Source organism: Loxodonta africana, unplaced genomic scaffold, assembly GCF_030014295.1.
Source record: "Loxodonta africana isolate mLoxAfr1 unplaced genomic scaffold, mLoxAfr1.hap2 scaffold_309, whole genome shotgun sequence".
Classification (NCBI taxonomy): Eukaryota; Metazoa; Chordata; class Mammalia; order Proboscidea; family Elephantidae; genus Loxodonta; species Loxodonta africana.
Genome location: NW_026975028.1, coordinates 132665 through 150339, shown reverse-complemented (window position 1 = coordinate 150339; position 17675 = coordinate 132665). Strand labels below are relative to the sequence as shown.

At 44.3% G+C, this 17675-nt stretch overlaps 1 long non-coding RNA gene across 1 annotated transcript in view; it reads left to right on the top strand.

Moving 5' to 3' along the window:
* Positions 1 to 17675, top strand: part of LOC135229464 (uncharacterized) — a 69754-nt gene that overhangs the window by 38295 nt on the left and 13784 nt on the right. The gene's annotated exons all lie outside the window — the stretch shown is intronic.

Here is a 17675-nt window from a genome sequence, read left to right as displayed (position 1 = left end):
TCAAAAGAGCACTCCTCTAGAACTAGGAGGCAGGAGGAGGTGGTTGGGCTGTTGGGGGGGGGAGGGAACTGGGCAGGGCTGTGTGGAGAGGGGCGCCTAGGGGAGGTGCCAGGTCGGAGGCTGCCCCACCACAATCTCACGTGCATCAGGAAGGAGCTGGCTGCAGGAGCCTTTCGCGAGAGTCCCAGCCCACCCAGCCTTGCCCTGAACTCAGACCCGCTAGTCTCACAGGTCCCACCAGAACTAGGGGAAGCCTGAGGCTACCGATGTCAAGTCCCAGGGTACACCCCTGAGCCCAGTCACAGTGCTTATGCTGGGATAGGAGGGCAGAGGAGGCGTATGGGGACTTGGGTCCAGAGGGTGACCCAGAAAGGGTGGGAGAGTTGTGGTCACCCTAGGACTCTGGCTCCGCACGTGAAGGGCCCCAGGTTGCACTTCCAGGAGGAGAAGGCGAAGCCACAGAGGCCACACTACTCACACAAACAATCCCCCACCCCCCTCTGCCCTTTCTCCAGGCTGGACGCTCCTCCTGTGCTGTCCTCAGAAGGGCTCTTCAGGGACCGCACCCCTAGTTTGCGGAGCAGCAGAGCCTGCCCCAGTCTGGACTAGGGACTTTATTTCTTCCACTCTCACCACTGGCTGAAGGCAGACTCCTGTCTCTACAGACTAAAGAGGAATTATCAAAATGAGCTCGAAACTCTAGATTTGAGTTAAGGATCATAAATTAACACAGAGAAATACAACTTTAACAACAAAGACCTGTTTGGAGCCCCAGTTGCAATTAAAAAAAAAAAAAAAACTTGAACAGGGGGAGTGATAAAGTCTTCCTTCTTTTCCACCCTCTCTCGGTGGTCCCAAGCTTTCTCATCTCCCACCTCACAAGACTGTATCAACTGCTTTGAGACTTTTAGAATAAAGATCCCCAGGCATATCACTGCTGTTACCCTGTGAGGATTTCCCCAGTGCTGGGTTAGACTAAGACAGAATCCTTCCAAGGCTTCCAGGGCCTGTGTACTGGACGGTCAGCACACGGAGCCTCAGAGCCCACTTTGTTTTTCCTGCAGTTGGGCACGACCCCAGGGACATGACCCTTGAGAGTGCTGACACTTCCTGAAGCCAGTGACCCTCTCCCTGGGCTTCTCTCTGCCTGGGTCTCAGAATCTCTGAGGCCAACTTGTACCCTCGGAAGTGTTTCTGCTGAAGGACACGTAAACAGCACTGTGGATTTGTGTCCTGCAGTCTGCAAAACTGCCTCCCCTGAGTGGGGTGAGGAGCTAGTGAAATACTGAAATCATTGAAACTAGCAGAAGCCACAGCTCATGGTGCTGGGAGAGAACTGGGAAGGACGGAGAGGTGAAGAGGCTATAAAGGCCCAGTCGTGAAGGCGACCATGGGCCAGGATGTCCTGAAGTCGCAAAGCTGACCAATGCTGAGTGCCCTAAAACCTGCCACTCCTGTACCCATCTTTTCTTTCAATGGACAAAGTCTTCCCCTGCTCTTATGTGCCTGGGCTGGAAGGGCCTTTGACTTATAACATGAAGCAGCCTCCAGAGCCTCTTGGGGCAAGTGATGGTCAAGGAGGCTCTGCCTAACCCCACCCTGCCCTTCCCAGTTGTCAGAGGACCAGGAATTTCAGTCTTCCAGCTCCTGGGCTGATCTAGTGACTTGTAACAGGATTTCGCTGGAACTGGAAGGTGTTGAAGACAGGAAGTACTCCTGGGTTTCTTCACCCAGCTGAATGCCTAGTTCCTGGTCTTATTACACGGCTTACATTCAGGATAAGAAGAGGCGTTTGGAGCTTTACGCATGACCTCTTAGCAGAGGTTTCTGTTCAGGAGCGAAGAGGTAAAAAGAAGCAGTGTCTACTAAGTCCTTTTCCAAGAGTCTCAGGATATTCTCACGAAGACCCTCTCAGGTAAGGACTGACGGGAAATGCCTTGGTTTAATATTAAACTTTGCCCTTGACACATTTTGTTTATGGAGGGCATATACATATTGTCCGCTCAAGGAAGCACTGTAGTTCTTATCTAGACTTTATGTAGAATGAGTATATATAAAACCTAAACTTGGTCCTTAAGCAAGGGGTTACCTCTCAGAGAAGGCCTATGGGAAGGTTTCTACCAAATTCTGTGGTGCTGCCATTGCTCCAAGGAGCCCAGGTGGTGCCAAATTTGAGCACTCGGCTGTTAACCGAAGGTTAGTTTTTTGAACCCACCAAAAGGCTCTAAGGAGTAAAGACCTGGCGAACTGCTTCCGTTAAGATTACAAACCAGGAAACCCTATCGGGGCAGTTCTCCTTTTACACTGGGCCACAATGACTCAGAAACCCACTCGATGGCACCTAGCAATAACAACAGGAAGCCGTTGCCCCCCATGTGCTTGAAGTGCCTCTCTGGGGAAGGTTGGCCTTCAGAGCCAGCTCATGGCCACACGAGAACTGAGGCTCATGTTTTGTTACCACACCTTAGTTTCAGTCAGTAAATTTATTTTCCAGTTTATTCACGAGACTTGACTGCAGACATCTCTCAGGTATTGTCAAAATTAATTCCATTCTCTAATAATGATTTGCCAGGACATATTTCCAAGCGTTTCCAAGAGACTGGAAAAACTTTCCAAAGAGGCTTGTCCAGCGCCATGTTGTGCAGTAACTACAGTGTTGACGTAGTATATTAACCACATAGTTTCCACGTTTTCTGCTTTCCATAAATACAACTGAAATTCCAAGTCTACCACCTGAAGTACTTCCTTTAGTGTTTCACTTAGAAGTCTGGTGATGAATTCTCTCAGGTTTCTTTCCCCTAAGAATGGCATTATTTGTGCTTTACTCCTGAAGGTAATGATACATAGATACATGATACATAGAATTCTGGGTTAATATTTCCATCTTTCAGGGTTGAAAAAATGATGTTTCACAATCTATTTTTTTGGCTTCCATGGCTTCTGATAGTGAATACAGAGTCATTCAAATTATTTTTCTCAGGTGAAATGTGTTGTTTTCTCTCTACCTCCTTCCTGAGTATTTTCTTGACCTTTGTTATTCTGCAGTTGATTATGATGTATGGTATTTTTATGCAAGTAACCCATGTTCTATATATATATATATGTGTCAACTGTTTTTCCCCTCCCGGGTGTGTCTGTGAGTACAGTATACTGTTTTTTTCTTTTTACACGCTGCTGTTTAAAAAAAAAAAAAAACAAAATTAGAGTAATGTACTTACAAATATACTTGGGATGTGGGGTAAGGCCCACTGGGTTGGCAAAAAACCTATAACCCGCAGAATATTTTTGTGCAAATACAGTATTGGGGCATGGAATTCTTTAACTTGCTGTGGTTTGCTGAACTTCTTGAATCTGTAAGTTTATGTCTTTCACCACATTTGGAAAGTGTTCAGCCAGTATTTTTTCAAATACTATTTTCTTCACCACACATTTTGTCCACTTCTTCTGGAGTTCCAATAAATAAGCTTTTTGTCTAGTTCTTGAGGCACTGTCCATTTTTTTTCCATATTTTGCTCTCTGTTTGCAGAATGGATATTTTCTACTGATCTTATTTCAAGTATTTAGTTTTTTTCTCTGTCATCACCATTCTGCTATTGTGAAAATATCAACTGAATTTTTGATTTCTACAATTGTACTTTTAACATGTAAAATTTTCATTTGCAAATAGCACCTATTATCTTTCCATTTATTTAAAAAGTGTCCCTGTTATTTCTTGGATTAGAATAGCATTTTAAAATCTGTTTCTTATGATTTTGAGAGTACAAGTCCTGCTTAAATTTTATGGAGAATTTTTTTGTTTTTAGCAGTCAATTGACCCAGTTATGTTCAGGCTCCAAGTTCTGTCCCATCTTCTGTATTCTATGGTTCAAATGTGAGTTCAATTTTTGAAGGCTTTGCAGCTGTATTAAAGTCTAATCTATGTGAGCGCCACTCAGTATGGAACCTTGATGGCATTCTAACCCATAGTGCGGGTCTTAAAGGATTTGATAATGCTTCTTTGGGTCAGGGCAATGGATATGCACCTGGGGGGTGAACCAGGAGTTCATGGCAAGTCTGCAGAATCTCTTTCTTGCACAGCCTCCTCTCTCTCTTTCTCTTCTGCTCTCTGAGTTCAGAAGGAGTGCTTTCCTGGCCCACTGGCGGGAATGCTGGGGCTTTAATTTCCTCATTCTGTTGTGCACATCAGTGACTGGTTCTGCCTATGGGGCCAAAGCACTGGACAACCAGCCAAAAGGCTGGCAGTTTGAACGTGTCAAGAAGCACCTCAGAAGACAAGCCTGGCAATCAGCTTTTGAAAAGTCTCACCCTTTGAGGTAGAATTGACTAGGTGTCAGTTAACAGCAGAGAGAGAGAAAATGTAATGGAGCTTTCTCTACAATATTTGGTTCTTCCATACTCTGGTCAGAGAGAAGGATTCTCCTCTGCCAGAGTTTCAGGTGTCTGCCCACCTACCCAGCTGCCTGTCTCTCTCCTTTGCGGACCTTCTATCCCATTTATATGAGAGAGGGCTTCTCTCAGAGCTGTTTCTGTCCACAACGGGTGTGCAGCTGTGAGATTTGGGGTCATTTAATTTCAGCCTCTAGAATGTTCATACTTTATGTTCTGGCTCCGCCCTGCCCCCATCCACCTTCAACACTTTCCTTTGCGGAGTCCTGAGATAGTGACCCATGCATTTGTCCAGATACTTAGTTGTCAGATACCAGCATAGCCACCGGGGGCAGTGCTGGTTGTGGTTGGGGGGGAGGGACTGTACACTGAAGGAGCTGCAAGACCTGGCTGCCTTGTGTGAGCAGGATGGGGGTGTGCTGAGGAGTGGGTGCTGAAGGTGCTGAGTCAAGGGGAGTTTAATATAAAGTTGGGTCAAGGAGTGTTTGTTGACAAGGATTTATTGCCGTAGCAAGGGTTCTGGAAATGGGTTTAATATGCTGTGGGATTGCTTTTGGAAGCTTAGAAAAGGCAATGGCCCACATTCTCTGAAATCGAAATGCCAGACCTGCTGTGTCAGATGTTGGAAGAAGGATTAAAAGCCTCCAATATGTGGGCATGTCTGAGTTAGTCTTCTATAAGACCATTTCTTGGAAGTCCTGAAGGATACCCATTTCATCAGAAGAATAAGGAATGCGGACATGAGGGGAGCACTAGCAACACAGAGCTTACCAATATGTATACTTTGTAGGGAGTCCCTGGACACCACAAACAGTTAAGTGCTTGACTATTATCCGAAAGTCTGGCAGTTTGGCAGTTTGAACGTACTCAGAGGGTCCTTGGAAGACAGTCCTGGCCATCTGCTACTAAAGGATGAAAGCCTTAAAAACACTATTGAACAGTTAGTTCTACTATGCCCACATGGGGTGGTCATGAGTCAGAAATGACTTGATGACAACTAACAGCAACAATCGTCTATAGGCTCAGGTTGTTAGTGGGAGCTGGGCTGCCTAGTAGCAATGCAAATCATGGGATCCCAGCTCCACAGAGGCCAGGTGGAAGTACTTAACTGTCAGAAACAAGTTGTGTGTGATTACAATAGTGGTCAGCAGGTCAGAGTAGTAGTTACCTATTGGGGCATAATAGAGTTCCCCAAACTTAGCAGGTGTGAGATAAATGGAAAATTAATATTCAACTCATTCTGATAAATTTGGAACTAGACAAATATTTTGGTATCAACATAGTTTTAAGGTGAAGGAATAAACTAGAAAATTTAAATAACTAGTATAAGTATAATAAGAGATTTTTCAAATAATGATGATATAATTGCATACCTGAATAAAAGACAAATACATCAAAATCAATGGTTTCTCTCCAGTATAGACACGAGGGTCTCAAATTGGCAAGGGTGAGAAGGGCAGACCGTTCTCTTTCCCCTACTACTTGACTGGATCAAACTGTGTTCAAAACTGTAAAATATTTAGGAAAACATTGTTTTGACCAGAGCAGCAAAGGACTTCTATGACGAAAACTAATGTACTAAAATACATAAAATGAAACCTGAATATATGCAAAAAATATGCCATATTTCCAAATGAGAAGTCTTGTCAATCAAATGGAGGTCCCTAAAACTAATATATAAGTGGAATGTATTTCCAGTCAGAATATTAAGATAGTTGTTTTTGAATTGTATACAGTAATCGTATGCTACAAATAGTACAGTAGATAACAGAGGATGTTGCTGGTGTTAGGAGACTTGGAGTCCATTTCTGACTCATAGTGATCCCATTTCACTGCCCCATAGGGTTTTCTAGGCTGTGATCATTATGGGAGGAGAACAATAGGTCTTTCCCCTCAGTGCCCCCTGGTGGGTTCAACCTGCCAAACCTTCTTTGGATTAGCAGATGAGCACTTAATCACTGCAACACCATGGCTGCTTTAAAAGGTATAGAGAAGAAAAACATGAAAAAGCAGGATACTGACAGGTGTCTACCTCCTCAGGTAACAGAACAAATTGATATTACATAGCATAGAAACTGACAAGTCGACCAATGAAACAAAATCTGCTAAGAAGTCACAATAACCATGGATACAAAGGCGGTATTTTGAGAAAATTATATTTATTTAATAAACGGTGCTGACTCAAGTGATCATTCTGGGGGACAAAGCTTGAGAAAATGTGATACACAAATGATAGATTTGGAAAATCATGTGAAATGGAGATGATAAGACTTAATAACAATTTCCATTTTACACAGAAGGATAAAAGTTAAGCACTTGAAAAATGAGCAGTGAATTCAAACAGATCGTTCACAGCAAATCCACATGCCCAATAAACATAGTCCAAGTTGCTCAAAAACACTGGTAGTTAAGAAAATATCAAAGTCCCAGTGAAACTGGCACAATTTAAAAATCAACACCACCTGTGGCTGGCTGGGCTGTGGGGAGAAGATACCCTGAGACATGGCTGGAAAGGTGCTTTAGGACAGCCTATAGGGGAAAGACACGGCCATGGCTTTGTACTTTTAAAACATACTTTGAGCTGGAAATCTCACTCTATGGAGTCTATTCCACAGAAACAGATCCTGTAGTATACAACGGATAGTTAATATTAATGTTGACCAAACATTGACTGTACATTGATAGTTGAATGATAGATAACTTATGGTAAAGCTACATCATCAATAAATGAGTTGTAGTAGTTGAGTGGGAAAAATATCTGTGAAGTATTATTTATTACTGAAAAAATCTAGGTGCATGCAGAGAAGTGTATATAAAATGAGCACATCTGGGTTAAACAAAATCAATTGTTTGAATATGCTTGAATACCTGTTTATGTTTATGAGTGTGTATAAGTCCATGTGCTTGTTTAAGCAAGGATAAGAGAGACTACTTACCACATTGTTAACCTGAATTATCTTGGATTCACTTGCGGGAAAGAACAGGGGGAGGAGAGCTAGAACACGCAGGAAGAGTGGACTTAAAAAGCATGGATGATAATGTTTCCATTTTAGTAGTGTTATGTATGGCCGAACAAATCTGTCTTAAAGGGAGAAAGCCAGAATATTCCTTAGAAGCAAGGATGGCTTTGGCCATGTTATCAAGAGGGAGGGACCAGTCCCTGGAAAAGGACATCATGCTTGGTAAAGCAGAGGTCCAGTGAAAAAGAGGAAGACCCTCAATGAGATTGATACAGTGGCTGCAACAGTGTGCTCAAATAGAGCAACGATTATTAGGATTGCCCGTGACCAGGTGGTGTTTTGTTCTGTGGTGCAAAGGGCCACTGTGAGTCAGAACTGACTTGATAGCTTCTGACAAGAACATGTAGAAGTATAGATAAAGTGTACTGAATTGAGATCATCTATTTAAATTATTCATGTAAGTTAAAAGATCAAAAAATATAGTGTCAGTGCCATATCTAATGACTTACAGAGAATCAAGGTAGAATATCAAGTGAAATAAGGGGCGAGAGCAATGTGGGTGGAGTGTGACCGGGCTTCCATAAAAGTAAACACCCCAGCAAATGTACTTGTGTACCTGTGACTGTGTGTATGTGTCCCTGCAGAGAAACGTAGGGAAGGATACACGTGTGTCTATTAACATTGGATACCCTGGGGGAGCAGGACCAAATTACATATGAGGGTGGGACCCTGACATAAATTTTTTTGCCACACAAATCTGTGATCTTGCAAATGTGATAAAAAAACAACTTCAGAGCTTTGGCAATTCATAAACATCATAGATACATGTATATTTTAACGTGTTTTGTTACATATTTAAAATAGGTGAAAATTCTCCAGAATGACAGACAAAAGATTTGAATCACTGGCAGGAGAGCACACCGCAGAAAGTAATAATAAGATCCAGTGGATTTCTTGTTGTTCTTGGAGCCAGTGAGTTCTTCTGGTCTTTATAACTGGAAATGACCAAAAATAATTTTGGGAAGTCAGTAGAGTTACCCCTCAAACACATCTTGCAAGCACACGTCTACAGCTAAATGTAGAAGGCTGGACGCCATGTGCAATTCACTAGGTAACTCATGCGCCTCTAGAAGATTCTCTTTCCTGGATATGCTGCTTCCACCTCCTCTCTGCCTAGCCCCACTGGATAACCCACCTTTGTGCATTCTAGGCCCCATTCAGGTCTGAGCATAGATCATAGAGGACATCAACTGGGAAGGTAGCTTTTAAGAAGAAAGATGTTGATGAAAAGATTTCAGAAACCAGCACCTCCCCAGCCAGCCTCTCCCCAGCCTGGGAATGCCAACCCCTCCCACCCTGATACCTCTGAGAATCTCTGATTTTTCGGTTTGGATCCTTAGGAGACTGCAGAATTTACCTGGTCTGAACACCTTGGTTCTTTTCTGCCTGTGACCCTCTGCCTCACAGGAGCCGTCTCTGTCACTCTGAGGAATACACACAGGACAGACTGGATGGAGGTGCCCATCCTAGAGGCCCTGCCCTCCATTCCTCTGCCCCTGGGGGTTCCCTGTGATACTTGTGGTCTCATTTCCTGGAAAGATGGGTACACCCCTGTCATGTCCAGAGATTCCCCAGACTTGGGATTTGATGTCGTGACTGAGACTGGGGCTTTGTTGTCCACTGTTGAGTCTGGGCCTGAATCTGCCCCTGCTCACCATTACCTCTGATCACCTGTGTTCTCGCTGTTCTCCCTGGGTTTGAAGCCTTTCCTCTCTTTTGGTTCTTTCACCTCAGAGGGCCTTTTTCTTCCAGTTCTTTGACCTCGCGACAGGTCAGATTTGACCACAGGAAAACAAAAAAAAATTAGCAAGTTTGTTTGACATGTCAAGAACCGGAATGTACAGCTTGATTTAGGAGAAGAAAAAGTTCCAAAGCTCTACCCCTTACCCTAGGACATGCTCTACAGGAAATATCCTGCAAGCCCTGGATCAACTCTTATCCAGAAATGGTTAACACCCAGGGGGATTTTTCTACACCACCTCCCACTTACATTCCCCTAATGTGGCAAAAAGGATGCATCCCAATCATAAACCCAAATTCACCCTAGGAGACCAGAAGACATGGCTTGGGTGAGTTCATTTTCCTTCCACCTGCCCCCCTCTCCTCCTACCAAGCCCTGCCTCTTTCTCTGCCTCTATACTGCTGGGAAGGGACCCAGAGTTGTTTGTTTAGGGCTTTATGTCCACTGCTCACCTGCAGGCATGTTTCCCAACAGCCTGCCATCTCTCTGATTCCTTCTCCTCCAAAGAACTCAGTGACACCCCCTTCACCATCACACCTCAGCAGGGTCCCCCCCCCAATCCTCCCAAGTCCCACTGAAATCCCCTTTCCCTTTCCCTATTTATGTTGCGCTCATCCTTAGGGTCCCAAGATCTCACCATCCAGATGAGGCCTGTCCTGTCCTCTCCTGGGCCAGGGGAGCCTCTGAGGGGACCTGGTGTCTGCGGTCAGGTATCTGGGGCTTCTTCCATCCAGATCCCCCTTAGGGCTGGAGTTCTCTGTGCGCTTGGGTTGGGAGGGTTGGGGTCACAGGGGAAGAAGGGTATGATCTTCCAGGGGAGCTGGGTTAAACGAACCTGAATGGAGGTCTCTCCTGAAGGGCCCACGTTTCCAGCCCAAAGGCCCTGCTCCTCCTAGTCCCGGGGTTCTAGCACGTCTTCAGGCGCTTCCCCTTCTGGCCTCGGTGGTGCGCCTGCTCCTTCTGCAGCCTGGCCTCCTGCCTCTTCAGCTTGTCCAGCTGGTGCCTCAGCCTCTTCAGTTCTTCTCTCTGCTTCTCCAGCTGCTCCTCCAGGCGTCTGCAGACCGCTTTCTTCTCCCTCACCTCCCTCTTCTTGGCGGCCATCAGGCAACGCCTGGCCAGCTGGTGGCAGCGTCTGGGCCTTCGCTGGACTGAGCGTGGCAGCCGCCTCTCCAGCAGCTCTTCAAAGAAGACCGGCAGCTGAAGCCCTGGCTCACACCATGCTCCGCATGGGCCACGAGGGCCTCCCGGGACTCGAACACGCGTCAGTAGGCCACGCAGCGGAAGCCGCGCTCACGGGTCACCAGCCACTCCGGGGTGGTTGCGCGGGGTCTCTCAGCATGCTCCTCCCGTTGGTCAGTGGGCTCCTGGGTACAGGTCTGGGGCCCCTCCTGCCAGGGCTCCAGGTTGCTGACCAGGGACTCAGTGTTGGCCAGACTGGGGGCAGAGCCGATGGTGCTCTCCTCAGAGAGCTCGGCTTCAAAGACCTGGGGAATCTTGCCCACGGGGGCAAAGGAGGTTTTGGTCTGCTGGGAGACCGCCACCCCCTTGACCGTGCGCACCTTGGTGAAATATGCGCACCTGACCCATGGCTTTCCTGGGGCAGCCCCGTAGTTGGAGGAGTGAGAGGTCTGCTCCGTGGAAGATAAAGGAGAAGGGTTCTCGGATTGTTTTGGAATCTTCCTGGGCCTGGAGCTTCGACTTTTTTCATGGGATGTTGTTGACTGTTGCACATTTTCCTCTTGGATAGAGACCTCTGAGAATAGAGAGTTAATTTAGTTGAGCTTTCAGGGTCCTTATTCTCACCTGTGACCCCAAAGCTTTGGTCATAGGGACCCCTGGAGGCCTCTCCATCACCACATCCTCCACCTCTGCAGACCCCATGCTTTCTTTCTTCTTCCCCAGAGACCCACCACCCTTTGGGGGCACTGCTGTGGAAGACAAAGTCTGCATTGTAAAGTGGCACTGTTTATGGTAGTTCATTTTTTAAGAAGTTATTTTTCTTTAATTCCACATTTATTGCATTCCAATGAATTTGTTTCTTTGGAACTTAGAAATGACCTCATTCCCATGAAACTTCATAATAAATGTGTGACTTGATGTTTTGTATGCGGGTGATATTCTTAGTAAATTTGGAGAGTAAACACTCCAGAGCAATGGTCACCCACTCCAGAGCAATGGTCACCTCTTTTCATCCTCTTTTTACTGAAAGGCTTTTTATAGAGGAGTTATACGTAAAGAGAAGAATGTGTATATTTAGTTATGATTCTTACATGTATACCTCTTCCTTGCACCCTTCTTAACCCAGCCACAGTAGAAGATGAAAATTGTTTTTCTTGGAATAGAAGCCCAGTCCTTAGTAGATGAAGTGAGGCAGAAAGAGATGGCCGTATCTGAGAACCTTGATGCGAGAACTTCAGATGGAGAACACACAGCCTCCTCTCCTGTGTATGTCGCAGTGGGTTGTCTGTGTCAACCTAAAGGTCTGTGTATGTTTCTGAATCTGTGGGAAGGACTGCAGAGTTCAGGATGCAGAAAGAGATGGAGCTCGGTCGGGTGTGTTGGATGGAGGGAAAACTTGAGAGAGAGACAAGATTCAGAGATGGAACATGCCAGCAGTTGGTTAGAAGGATACAGAGATCAAGGAGGGAGCAGAAAGCAGGGCTCAGCCGCTGAAGGGCAGAATGGGGCAGCAACAAAGAAGACAAAGGGGGGGCAGACTAGTCAGAGAAAGAATGGATAACTAAGAATGATAGCAGAAACTGAGGTTAGCTATAGTTGGAATTTTAAAATTCTTTCCTGCTAGACTTGGAAAACATCATGCTAAATGGAATAAGTTAGTATTTGCCCTAAGTATAGGGCAAATACTGTACGATCTGACTTATATGAAATAAGCAAATATATAGAAAGCAAGGATTATTGGTGGTTGGCAGTTGTGGGCAGGGGGAAGGGGAAGTTTTTCCACTGGGGCATTGAGGTTATGTTAATGGTTGTAGAAAAGTTTGGAGAAGGATATTGAGAATGGTTATATGACTTGAAGAATGTAATGAGTATCACTGACTCATACATTAGCAATTATTCAGTTATGTTTTATGTATATTTTCAACACAGTTTAAAAAAATAAAACTTTGCAATTACAAGAGAAAAAAAACGATCTATACTATAGCTGTCTTTACCTAGAAGAAATGTTAAACCCTTAGGTAAAGATGGTCAGGAGACCTTGGAGGAGAAGGGAAATCCCTAGAGCTAGAGGGGCAGGGCCTTCCTGGACCTTCTTCTGCCTGAATCCAGGCTGAGGACTGTGGCAGCTTACATTGACTGGAAACTCTGAATGAATGTGTCGTACTGTGCTCCATCACACCACCCACTCCCAAAACCTCCTGATAAATTTGATATTTTTTTTAATTCGCATGATATATTAATTCATTCTCATGAAAAAATTATTTACAAGTCTCTGTAACCACCCTTCTCCCTGGTTCTATACCCACTGCCCCAGTTGCCCACCTGCGTTCTTTCCACTAACAAAGCACGAGAGTTCACAAATCTGACTTGTCTGCTACTGTTATGGAAAGCCCCTCAGATGACAGTAGAGTTCTATACTTCACTCACATATTTATTCCTTCATTTATTTATTCACACTGTAATTTCTTACTGTTTACTAATTGACAGGAAGTTTTTTCAGGTGAAAGCCTCGGTGATCCCTTGTGGTCCTTGTTTCCGGGGTGAATCAAACCCCTTGCTGCCCAGCACCCATCGCACAGACTGAATTTTCCTCCCACCCTTACCTCGGGCCTTAGAGAAAGGCCTCTTCCTCATGTATTGCCGCTCCATTCTGGCTGGGTGAAGATGAACCACGAAGGATAGTCACCGGCAAGATGTTTCTCCTCCTCCCACGTAGAGATGATGTCCCAAACTCTCACAAGTTGGGGACCTTGATTTAGGGAGAACCGTTTGTAATTTGGTATCCAAAGTCGCTCTCCCACAGGAGACCTCAGACCCACAACCTCTCCAAAGAGCAGTTGGGATCTGAGTGAGCACCAAGGTTTCCAGTAACTCTTGTGTGACATCATCGCTGACATCGCTCAGTTCCAAGGTCCCAGTTTGAATCTAAACACCGCACTAGGAAAAAATATGGCAACTGTTGTGGGAGAGGCTAGGAGGCTGGGAGGAGGGAAATTATATCTTAAAAATGAATTGAAATGTTCACTTAAAGAAGTCAACATCTAAGAGGAAGGAAACTGTGAGTTGAGGAAATAGAAGAGTATAATGAGTCGCTATTTCTCCCAAACCTCTTCTCTGGCCCTGAATCAAATCTCTCCATCTCTAGAAACACAATGTCCACTCTGAACACCTCTCAGGCCTCCTTTGCCACTTAGGCTTCACACAGGCTGTTCCCTCTGACTAGTAGACGTTCTCTCCCTTCCTGTTGACTGGTTCCTCCTCCAAGGTACCCAGTCTGTGCTCCTGCTTTATGTATTCAGAGGACCTAGTAATCTTTTAGTAATCCTCCATCATAGCACTGAGTCATAGGAGATGCTCAATTTCCAATTTGTGTCTTCCAAATGTGTTGTAAATAACTTGGGGACAAAGACAAGGTCTGCCTCATATTTGGCAGTCCCAGAAAGTGAGACAGAACCCCACCCATAGGAGATACCCAATATATATCTATTGATTAAATAAAAGAAAACTCTTCCAAAAGACTCACCCTTCGTAGCCATCCGTGCACAATGGAGTTTTTGGTCTGTTGCCTGGAGGTACCATCACTCGGTGGTGTCTAGGCCACTCTCTCTTGACCTCCTGACTCTCAACCCTGTGAAGCCTCTTGGCCTGTCCACATGCTTCTCCCTTGGAGCCACTAAAAAGGGTAGGATTACATCATCACAGAAAAGCACTGAGACTCCAGACGTCTGTGGTCAACCTGCCTGGGAGGCTTAGGAGAGCCCTCAGGGAAAGGTCCACTGTCCTCTGCTTGATCTCCTTTTTTGTCCAGGGGGCGATTAGAAAAGGAAGAAGCAAATTGTTGAAACATTTTAAGGCAGGGTTTGGGAAGTTGTGCTTGGTAGGTAGAGGAGAGCCTGAGGATTTGAAGGAAAAATAAAGATGTCAACATGGGAGCAGAGGGCTCGCTTTGTGTGACGACAGATGGTAGAATGTGGGCAAGTGGTTGGAAATATAAAAAAAAAAGAAAATCTCCTAACCATCCACTGGTATTTCAAAATTTAGGTCAAACATCACTTCCTGGTGGAAGCCTTTCCGACCCCACACCTGGTAGAATTTCCCACCCTGCTCCACACTCTATTGTATTTAAGAAACGCTTCTGCCACAACTAGGGACAAACTTGGTTGCATTTACATGTTGTGATGGATAGCAAAAATGGCCACATGTTCTAATATGTATGTATCCATACATATTATATGACCTACAGCTCCCTTTCTCAAGAGCAAGATTCTTCCTCCAGTCCTTGAATTTGGACTGATCTATGATTGCTTTGGCCTTTGGGACAGTACAAAGACCAATAGAAGCAGAGACCGAATATAATTAGACACATCGTGACTTGCTCTCTTACCAAAAACGAAACCCATCACTCTCAAGAATATTCTAACTCATAGTGACCCTGAAGGACAGAGTAGAACTGCCCCATAGGGTTTCCAAGGCTGTAATCTTTACAGACGGAAAGTGCCATGTCTTTCTTCCGCAAAGCAGCTGGTGGGTACAAACTGATTACCTTTCCTTTAGCAACTGAGCCCTTAACCACTGCACCACCAGGGCTGCTCCTTGACTTCTTGCTGCTCTTCAAACACTGAGAACCCATGGGAACAGCCCAGGCCACCCTAATAAATGACAAGAGACCATTAGAGAGAGAATCCCGCTGAGAAGATTTCAGGCCCTCTGCCCGCCAGCTGACATGGTGGCTGATTCCAGATACATGAGGGAGACCAGCTGAGAGCAGCTGAGTCTGCCCCAGACCAGAAGAACCCCAAACTGCCAACCCGCAAAACTGTGAGCGAAGTAACTGCTTGTTCTTTTAAGGCACTTCATTTTTGGGTCATTTGTTATACAGCAATTGATAACTGATTTGTTAACTGGGCTGTTTCTCTCACCAGACTGCAAGGAATCTTTTCTTAATCATTTCTGTATCAACAGTATCTGGCAGAGGGTTGTTCATGTAGTCATTAGACAGTAGAAATTTCTTCATTTACATAATTTAAAAGTTTCTAACATTATGTTTTAACTTTCTTTTATAAATAAGATATGGGTGGATTTGCAAGTCTAAGCTGAGTGTACATGTTTTTTCCTTAGGTATTAATCCCTTTTTCTTGCTATTACTCATACATTTAGACATAATTCCCATATTATACTTCATATTCACTGTTCTTTTTTTTTATTATTATTCTGCTTTTCCTGTTTCTTTTTTTATTGGAATGATGAAATTTCTCTTACTTTTTTTTTCCTTCTAGCGATTTGAAAGTTGTATTTTCAATTCCTATTCTTTTATAGTAAACATGAGATCTTTGAACATTTTAATATTTGGTATATTGTATCAAGTTCATATCTCAGTTCTCCTCTCAAACAGTAATGTTTTGCTAGCTGCCATTGAGGTGACTCCGACTAATGGTGAACTTAGGTACCACAGAACTAAAGGTTGCCAGGTCCTGTGTCATCCTCACAAGTGCCAGCAATTTAGATTCCATCATTATGGCTAATGTGCCAGTCCATCTCACCAAGGGTCTCCTACAGCCTTGTTGGCCTTCTTCTTCACCAACCATGATATTCTCCTCTAGGACTGATTAATCTCTCCTGATGACATGTCCAAAGCAAGTGAATTGGACAGTATTCTCTTGTGATCTGTAAGGGTTTAATTGTCTAATTTTCAGAAGTAAATCTCCAGGTCTTTCTTCCTAGTGTGTGTTAGTCTTGAAGCTCCACTGAAACCTGTCCTCCATGGATAACCCTGTTGGTATTTAAAATACTGGTAGCCTAGCTTCCAGCATCATAGCAACATCCAAACCACCACAGTACAGCAAACTAAGAGACAGGCAGTGAGCCGAACAGGGTATTGTTGTTAGGTGTCATCAGGTCAGTTCTAATTTATCGTGACCCTATATACAGCAGAACAGAACACTGGCCAGTCTTGTGCCATCCTCACACTTGTTATTATGCTGGAGCCCATTGTTGCAGCCACTGTGTCAATCCATCTCACTGAGGGTCTTCCTCTTTTTCACTTTCTACTTTACCAAGCATAATGTCCTTCTCCAGGGCCTGGTCTCCCCTGATAACATGTCCAAAGTATGTGAGACAAACACTCACCATCTGTGCTTGTAAGGAATATTCTGGCTGTACTTCTTCCAAGACAGATTTGTTTGTTCTTCTGGCAGTCTATGGTATATTCAATATTGTTCACCAACACCATAATTCAAAGGCAGCACTTCTTCGGTTTCCCTTATTCATTGTCCAGCTTTCACATGCGTATGAGGCGTTTGAAAATGTCATGGCTTGTGTCAGGCACACCTTAGCCTTCAGAGTGACATCTGTGCTTGTCACCAGCTTAAAGAGTTCTTTGCAGCAGATTTGAAATACATCATTTGATTCCTTGATTGCTGCTTCCATGAGCGTGGACTGGGGAACTGAATAAAATGAGATCCTTGATAACTTCAATCTTTTCTCTGTTTATGATGATGTTGCTTATTGGTCCAGTTGTGAAGATTTTTGTTTTCTTTATGTTGAGGTGCAACCCATACTGAAGGTTGTAGTCTTTGATATTCACCACTAAGTGCTTCAGGTCCTCTTCACTTTCACCAAGTTTGTGTTATCTGCATATCGTAGGTTGTTAATGAATCTTCCTCTAAGCCTAATGCCACGTTCTTCTTCATATCGTGCATCTTTTTGGATTATTTGCTCAGCATACAGATTGAATAAATGTGATGAAAGGATAGAACCGTGACACAAACTATTCCTGATTTTAAACCACATAGTACCCCTTGTTCTCTCTGAAGAACTGCCTCGTGGTCTATGTACAGGTTTCAAATGAGCAAACTTAAGTGTTCTGGAATTTACGTTCTTTGAAGTGTTACCCATAATTTGTTATGATTCACACAGTTTAATGCCATTTCATAGTCAATAAAACGCATGGAAACATCTTTCTGGTATTCTGGTATTCTCTGCTTTCAGCCCAGATCCATCAGACATCAGTAATGATATTCCTCATTCCATATCCTCTTCTGAATCTGACTTGAATTCCTGTTGCAACTTCTTTTTAATGATCTTCAGCAAAATTGTACTGGGTTTTGATATTAATGATATTGTTTGATAGTTTCTGAATTTTGTTGAATCACTTTCTTTGGAATGTGCCCAAACATGGATCTCTTCCAATCGGATGGCTAAATTATTCGGCATAGACGATTGAGCACCTCCAGTGCTGCATCTGTTTGTTGCAACATCTCAATTGGTACCTGTCAGTTCTTGGAGTCTTGTTTTTTGCCAATGCCTTCAGTGAAGCTTGGACTTCTTCCTTCAATACCATCAGTTCTTGA